Here is an 8,989-nt window from a genome sequence, read left to right on the forward strand (position 1 = left end):
AGTACAAAGAGAAATCTTTTCAAAAAATGTGAGATTCAAGGGGTGCATGTGCAGATTTGTTACACGAATATATTATGTGGTGGGGAAGCTTGGGCTTTGTGGTGTGTTACTTCTGCTACACAGAAAACGGCTTTTGGAGAAGTGACTTGGGAACCATTTCAATTCCAGATTTTCACCACTATGACAACACATACATACTTATAAAATAGGCCAACATTTGGGGTAATTCAATAAATGATAAAGAACACACACAGATCAAAAAAGACAATTTGTATTTCAATCCAAAGTAAAGGCAGAAATTTTGTATTTACAATAAAGATGGTTAGGAGCCTGGGCAACACAGCAACACCTTGTCTCTACAAAAAATTAAAAAATTAGCTGCGTGTGGTGGCACACACCTCTAGTCCCAGCTATTCAGGAGGCTGAAGTTAAAGGATCAGCCCAGGAGGTCGAGGCTGTGGTGAGCCATGATCAATGCCACTGCACTCTAGCCTGGGTGACAGAGTGAGACCCTAACTCAACAAAAAAAAAAAAAAGAGAAAATTAGGAAAGATTTCAGGATGTACATTTCATTACCACTACCTATTTCCCAAAATAATCATATCACCAAAACCACAAAACAGCCAGAGTCATTTGCTGTACTTAATTAAAATTCATTTACTTTCCATATACACTAAATCACATTACATCAATTTTAATAAACTTAAGTTACATCTAAAACATAAACTTAAAAATGAAACAACTGATGTTGCTTTTACAACACTTTCTGCCTAAAATATGAAGAGGGTTTTGGCCTGTGGCTCAGAGGTACAGGACACAAGTAGGGGTATTAGAAAATGACTGGCTGGGCTCAGTGGCTCAGCCTGTAATCCCGCGCTTTGGGAGGCTGAGGTGAGTGGATTGCCTGAGCCCGCGGGTTCGAGACCCGCCTGAGCAACTTGGCGAGACCTCATCTCTACAATAAATGCAAAAAATTAGCCGGGCGTGGTAGCATGTGCCTGTAATTCCGGCTACTCGGAAGGCTGAGGCGGAAGGATCACCGGAGCCCAGCAGGTCGAGGCTGCAGTGGCCAGGAGCAGCCACTGCACTCCAGTCTGGGCGACAGAGTGAGACTCCAACTCAAAAAAAGAAAAAAGAAAATGACTGAGGCCAGACTTGGTGGCTCAGCCTATAATCCCAGCACTTTGGGAGGCCAAGGCAAGCGGACTGCCTGAGCCCGTGGGTTCGAGAACAGCCTGGGCAACTTGGCAAGCCCTCATCTCTACGATAAATTACAAAATTAGCTGGGCGTGGTAGTGCACACCTATAGTTCCGGCTACTTGGAGGGCTGAGGCAGAAGGATTGCCAGAGTCCAGCAGGTCGACGATGGGGTGGCCGTGAGTGTGCCACTGCACTCCAGCCTGGACGATGGAGTGAGACTCCAACTCTAAAAAAAAAGGCAAGGTGTGGTGGCTCACGCCTGTAATCCCAGCACTTTGGGAGGCCAAGGTAAGAGGACTGCCTGAGCCTGGGGGTTCGAGACCAGCCTGGGCAACTTGGTGAGACCTCATCTCTTCAAAAAATCAAAAAATTAGCCAGGCGTGGCGCACACCTATGGTTCCAGCTACTTGGAAGGCCGAGACTGCAGTGGCCATGAGCGTGCCACTGTACTCTAGCCTGGGTGTCAGAGTGAGAATCTGACTCAAAACAAAAGAAAAAAAAAAAGAAAATGAACAGAGGCCAAATGCAACGGCTCACTCCTGTAATCCCTGCACTTTAGGAGGCCAAGGTGGGAGGATTGCTTGAGACCAAGAATTTAAGATCAGCCCAGGGAATACAGAGAGACTTGGTCTCTACAAAAAAAAAAAAAAAAATCATAAAATAAACTAGGTGTGGTGGTGTGAGCCCATAGTCCCGGCTATTTGGGAGTGTGAGGCGGGAGGATCACCTAATCCCAGGAGGTTGAGACTGCAATAAGCTGTGATCATACCACTGCAGTCCAGCCTAGGTGACAGAGCGAGACTCCGACTCAAAAAAATAAAACAAAATAAGAAAATGAACAAACAGAGCTTTTCATCATGAATATTAAAATGGCAATGTTCAGACATGATAGGTAACGACCAACTATTTGACCTCCTTAAAAAGGTAGAGAGTATCACTCACATCGATTGAGTCCTTCATGAAGAACTGTCATCGAGCATTGTAACAGTCACAGCTCCAGAAGCGCTTGCCATCTGACCAAATCACTTCTCAGTCCCCAACATTCTCAAAGTTCACAACAAACAGATTCCACCCATCAGCAACCTAATGGGAAAATGTGGTCAATTCGCCTGGTACCTAGTCATTTTCTGGCTGAATCCCATTTGCAGATCATATCGATTTTCTTGTCCTACTGAGTGGATGTGGAGGAGAGGGAACAGTGACCTACATACTAGTTTCTGAAAATCCACTCAGAGATACGTTTGTGTTAGCACTTTAAGATCAAAAACAAAAACTCAGCTAGAAAGGTTGTCACCCATATCTCAGTAAATTAGCTTACTAAGCCCACTTTTCTAGCATATAGCTGAAATCAGCCAGATGAAGAAAATGGAAGTTATGAAAGACAAGGGGAAAAAAATCAAGAATGAATTTGGAAGATAAAATCGGACAGAATGAAGGGACAGGTCACCCAGAGGAGGGATGGGAGTCTTTCAGAAAAGAAAGAAATAGGCCAGGTGTGGTGGTTCATGCCTGTAATCCCAATACTTTGGGAGGCCAAGGTGGAAGGACTGCTTGAGCCCAGGAGTTTGACACCAGCCTGGGCAACATAGCGAAAAATAAAAAAACTTAGCCAGGCATGGTGGCAGGTGACTATAGTCCCAGCTACTAGGGACACTGAGACATAAGGATCGCTTAAGCCCAGGAGGTTGAAGCTTCCATGAGCCATGCTCGCACCACTGCACTCCAGCCTGGGCAACATAGTAAGACTCTGACTCAAAAATAAAATAAAATTAAATCTTTTGTAGAGATGGGGTCTTGCTATGTTGCCCGGTTTTCGTTCCTCCTTTTCTTTCTTTTTTTTTTTTTTTTGAGTTGGAGTCTCACTCTGTCGCCCAGACTGGAGTGCAGTGGCCGCTCCCGGCCACCGCAGCCTCTACCTGCTGGGGTCCGGTGATCCTTCCGCCTCAGCCTTCCAAGTAGCTGGAACTACAGGCACGCTCTACCACACCCAGTCAATTTTTGATTTATTGTGGAGATGAGGTCTCGCTGCCCAGGAGGGTCTCGAACTCGCGGGTTTAGGCAATCCACTCACCTCAGCCTCCCAAAGGCACGGGATTACAGGCTGAGCCACCAAGCCCGACTTCGTTCCTCCTTTTCTTCTCCTAGAGACCAGAAGGGGCCTTCTGCTACCATCCTCTCTAAAGCAAGGCTGTCATGTCCCTTAAATGCCCTGATCCCTAAACTTATTACAATTATTCTGCCTTTCTGGGCTGTTTGGGTGACCATAGTGCAGGCATTGGGTGAGGGGTGGGAGAAGGGGGTTTGGTTGAGTTGCTGACAGAGAAAGAGGAAAGAGATAGATGAATAGAGATCCGGTTAGGAAAAGACACAAAAAACAGAAGAGAACTGGAAAACAACAAGCATTTCTGTGATACACACCAAAAATGTTACTAAGCTATTAATTTATCTCTGCTATTCACTTGGTTAGCTACGGTTCACAGCTCTTCATGTGTCCTGGGTTCCTCACCTTTAAGCTCTAAGCACATATTTTAACTGCAGATCTCTCTTTTCAAGTATCAGTTGCTGAAAGTATTAAAAGAAAACTTTTCAATCGTTTTAATTGCATTTTCAGTGACAACATTCCTTTAGACTCTAAGCCTTATGGGTAAAACTGGATTCAAAGCAGTCAACACCAGGTCAAAATCTCCAGGCACAAAAATCCATTAACTTTTTAATACTCTCAGAAGATAAACCTCATTCCAAATGAAAGCTACCCCCAATATAGTATTGTTAAGTATGTTCTAGATATAATTCGTTTTGGCAAACACTCTAGAAATTCACATAAAATCCCACTGAACTAAAAGGAAATTGCCCATGCAGCAAACATTATTTTTTGATAGCTTCAAATGAATCCTAAAGAATTCCTTAGAAGAAAAACAGTAAACATAGATATATGGCAATGATGTACAAGGAGGGCACCAAAAAAAATCTGGAATTATCTTCTGGAGGGCAGGCCCCTTGTATGACACTTGGAATTTGTTCCTCCAGATCAGTCAACCAAAGTTTTTATCTGGAAGTTTTGAGACAGTGGCATCACAATTTGCAGAAGAAACGTCTTGAGTTGCAGCAAACAAGTGACTGATTTTTCCACCATGATGATGCACCTGCCCAGACCATGCTAAATGATCAGCAGTTTTTGACCAAAAACAGCATGACCCCTGTGTTTCACTCTCCTTATGAACCCAATCTTGCCTCAAGCAACTTTTTTTTGTTTCCTCCCATAAAAAAAGTCCTCAAAGGGAAATATATTGCCAATATGGAAGAGATGAAACAAAAAACAGCAGAAGCACTAAAAGGTATCCAAATCGTCAACCTCAAAAACTATTTTCAGTAGTGGAAAAGGCATCTCAATAGGTATATTGCATCAAATGGAGAGTGTTTTGAAGGTGATTTAAGTTAAAACATGTAAGAATGAATAAAAAATTTTTCCTTTTTCTTTTTTTTTTTTTTGTGTTGGAGTCTCACTCCTTTGCCGAGGCTGGAGTGCAGTGGCACACACGCTCACTGCCACCCCAGTGTCGACCTGTTGGACTTCGGCGATCCTTCCACCTCAGCTTTCCGAGTAGCCAGAACTACAGACGCGCGCGATCACGCCCGGCTATTTTTTAAATTTTACTGTAGAGACGAGGTCTCGTCAAGTTGTCTGGGCTGGTCTTGAACCTGTAGGCTCAGGCAAACCACTCACCTTGGCCTCCCAAAGTGCTGGGATTACAGGCTGAGCCACCGAGCCTGGCTTAATACTTTCATTTTCTAGTACTTCATTAATAATTATAATTTTGTTTTTTAATGCTTTGAAGAAAAATTGATTCTTTCTATTTCTTTCATGTTAAAACCTATAGATAAAGAGGCTGGGCACCGTAGCTCATTCCTGTAATCCGAGCACTTTGGGAGGCCAAGGCAAGAGGTTTGCTTGAGCCCAGAGGTTTGGGTAACATAGTGAGACCTCGTCTCTATTTCAAACAAACAAACAAAAAAAACAAACAAAACCCTATAGATAAAGAAAATTAGCTTTGGTATTTTAGGATGTCCCTAAATAGGACTTTTATATCTACTATGGTAACTACAGTTGACCAGATTAAATATGGATAGTCTCTTTAATAGAGAAAGCTTACCCAGAACTTCAATTTCGAACTCAAAGGAGGGAAGAGGGACCCCCAAAACCCCTGGATTTATTTACTGAAAAATTGTGGTCGGGCTCGGTGGCTTTGGGAGGCTGAGGTGAGTGGATTGCCTGAGCCCACGGGTTCGAGACCCGCCTGGGCAACTTGGCAAGACCTCATCTCTACAATAAATCAAAAATTAGCCGGGCATGGTACGCGCGCCTGTAGTTCCAGTTACTTGGAAGGCCGAGGTGGAAGGATCGCTGGAGCCTGGCAGGTCGAGGCTGCGGTGGCCGGGAGCGGCCACTGCACTCCAGTCTGGGCGACAGAGTGAGACTCCAACTCAAAAAAAAAAAAAAAAAGAAAATGAAAGTATTTTCCTCTTTGAACTATAACTTTCAGTTCTGTAATTCCTTTCATTCATTAAGCAGTTTTTTTATTCTGGTCCCAGCAACATCAATACAAATCATATAATTAAATTTTCCTAAAGCATCTTTCATTTGTATAAATCCCTAACTGTCAAATTTCACTGCCTGTAAATGGGAATTAATCAATTGCTTCATCCACTGGATCACCTTAATGAACAGATTTTGAGAAAGACATGGAAGCCTTACAAAAAGGGTGTCCCCATTCCACTCTCCAATTTCGTTATTATAAAATGTTAAACTTGTACAAACTCTTTTTTTTTTCTTTTTTGAGACAGGTTCTCACTCTGTCCCTCAGGCTGGAGTGCAGTGGTACAATCCCAGCTCACTGCAGCCTCAACTTCCTGGGCTCAAGCAATCCTTCTGCCTCAACCTCCCAAGTAGCTGGGACTACAAGTGTATGCCACCATGTCTGGCTAGTTTGTGTGTGTGTGTGTGTGTGTGTGTGTGTGTGTGTGTGTGTGTGTGTGTGTGTGTGTAGAGACAAGGTCTTACTGTGTTGCCCAGGCTGGTCTCGAATATCTAGATTCAAGCAATTCTCCTGACTCAGCCTCCCAAAGTGCTGGAATTACTAGTGTAAGCCACCACACCCGGCTCAAATTTTTAAATTGCCTAATTCTCTCCACCAATTATGATACAGATAAAAGAGAATAACTTTTATTTGTTTTCCTACCAATGAAGAACACTGATACACTGCAAATTATGCATGATTTTAAATTACAAGTAAGATGGACAGAAACATCTACATTGTTCAAAGCTAAGGAATGGTTGGTGGAAATTACCTTCTGTGTTGGACCTTGAATACTTGTTCTCTCTCTTTCTTCTTTCCTTCAAGACCTTATCGTATCTCAGTCACACCCATTTTATGTAAAAGAAAAGATCTCCCTTGAACTCAGAAATCATTTTTCAGTTATCTGGGTAAGAGGCATATTTCTAATGCCGGGCTTAGTGACTCACGCCTGTAATCCCAGTGCTTTGGGAGACGGAGGCAAGAGGATTGCCTGAGTCCGGGGGTTTGAGATGAATCTGGTGAGACTTTATCTCTACAATAAATCAAAAAATTAGCCAGGCATGGTGGCACACATCTGTGGTTCCAGCTACTGTCACCTAAGGATCACCTTAGCCCAGCAGGTAGAGGTTGTGGTGGCTGTAAGCGTGTCACTGCACTTCAACCTGAGTGACAGTGAGACTCCAACTCAAAAAAAAAACAAAGAGGCATATTTCTGAGACTGAAAAGGGAAACCAAAACTCCTAACAGTAGAACTCAGGCCTCTTGATTTTAATGGCAGCAAGGCTGAGAAGACAGCTCCCTGGAGGTGTATGGCCCATGGTATTACCATACGGTGACAGTCAAGTCTCAAAAGAAAGAATACTGGGAAGGTTCAGTTGGGGCTAGTAGATAAATATTCCAAATGCCTGGACCTGGGACAGCATCTGAGATCCCTGAATTCAAGCAAATTAGGAAAGGATCAGGTCAGGATTCTTTTTTTATTATTATTCTAAAGATGGGGTACAATTCAGGATTAGGCATACAAGTGGTCATCGTACAGGTAAAGTTTGGGCCTCCCTTTGGTCCCCACTTTGCCTGGTTTGAGATCAAGTACCCTTGTTGATGTTGTGTCCCCACTCTGGCAGTATCCTGCTACTGCCCAGATCAGGATTCTGTTGGGGTTTGTTTTTGTTTTTTTTAATACTCCTGGTATCCCTTTTGTTTTTCACATGTATTAGAGAAATTGTTTTGAAAATCCAGTCTATCTCAACTCTGCCAAAGAAAACAAATCGTAGGTTTTGCCTTTGTCTGAGCAATCATGAAGCCAGAAGAACATGGCAGAACACAAAACAAATTTAAGGGAAGATGAAAACAAGGAAGGGGGTGGGGTTACCCGCTCAGTTCCAAACCCTGGGAGGTCTAAGGCATGAATTAGCAGGGATGGCAGCATTTTAAAACAGATATATGGTGTATTATTTGGAATACATTCCATTTTTTACACCAAAACACAGATTGCTTCTGCATGAAAATTAACTGTATTATTTGCAAAGATACAGAGAATACATTCTCTATGGTACAGAGTCATACATTCCCTATAGCATAGTGCAATACATTGTTGAGTAAAAACCATCATACTCAAACTTTTGTGAATAGTAAGCACTTTTTTTTGACAGTATAAACATGATCTGTTTTCCCAAGGCTTGGTCCCAAAGTACATTTATACAAATGCAAACACTTGTTTCATCATAAAATACTAAAGGTCATCTAAAATTTTGCCAGGTAGTAATTACTATAATTATCATAGATATTAATACTTTTTTCGGCAACAAAATGTGTCTTGCATATTATGAAATAGCTGTTCTGCGGTATTAGCTACTTTTAAAACAATGAAAATAACATATATTTCAGAATCAAACCACCTAGAAATGTCCTTACTACTGTCCCAATAATGTAAAATATATTAATACCTTTTTCATTCAGATAAATTATATACTTAGAAGCTACATATTTAAGATTTATATAAACTTATATAAACAAATTATGTCATATGCTAAAATTTTAGGCATATATTCTTAAATTAATTTTAAATATAAATTCTCAAGATAACTCGATGAGTAGTTCAGTACTTAACATGTTGAAATTTGTGAAATACATCATCGCAAGCATCATAATTGTGGTACAATTCTTAGGTGAAATTTGCTGGAACTTTTTGAGATATTCACATAATTTTCACACCTGCTGGTGTTGAGATTAGACAAACTAAATAAATCCAAAAGATTAGATTAAGTTTCTCAAGTCTATCTTAAAGTATAAAGATTTAATTTGAAGCACTGATTTTCAAAAGGATAACATTAGTGTGAAATTTGAGGTAATTAATTCCCTGATACCTTATGGATTAGAATTCTTCTTTCTAGAGGAAGAAAATGGTTTTTTAGAACATGCACTCAATAGATATCACTAAGAAGCCAAATATTTTGTTTATCTCTCACATCTAGGAAATGGGGTGCTTTAGTCAATGGAATATGCTCAAAACTTTAAAAATTTTTAATTAAAAAGTACTTAACTCAGAAATTACTTTTAAAAAATACATTCAAGCCGGGCTGGGTGGCTCAGCCTGTAATCCCGCGCCTTTGGGAGGCTGAGGTGAGTGGATTGCCTGAGCCCACCGGTTCGAGACCCGCCTGGGCAACTTGGCGAGCCCTCATCTCTACAATAAACCAAAAATGAGCCGGGCG

The sequence above is a fragment of the Carlito syrichta genome, unplaced genomic scaffold (assembly GCF_000164805.1).
Source record: "Carlito syrichta isolate Samal-C Ts95f unplaced genomic scaffold, Tarsius_syrichta-2.0.1 Scaffold308086, whole genome shotgun sequence".
NCBI lineage: Eukaryota > Metazoa > Chordata > Mammalia > Primates > Tarsiidae > Carlito > Carlito syrichta.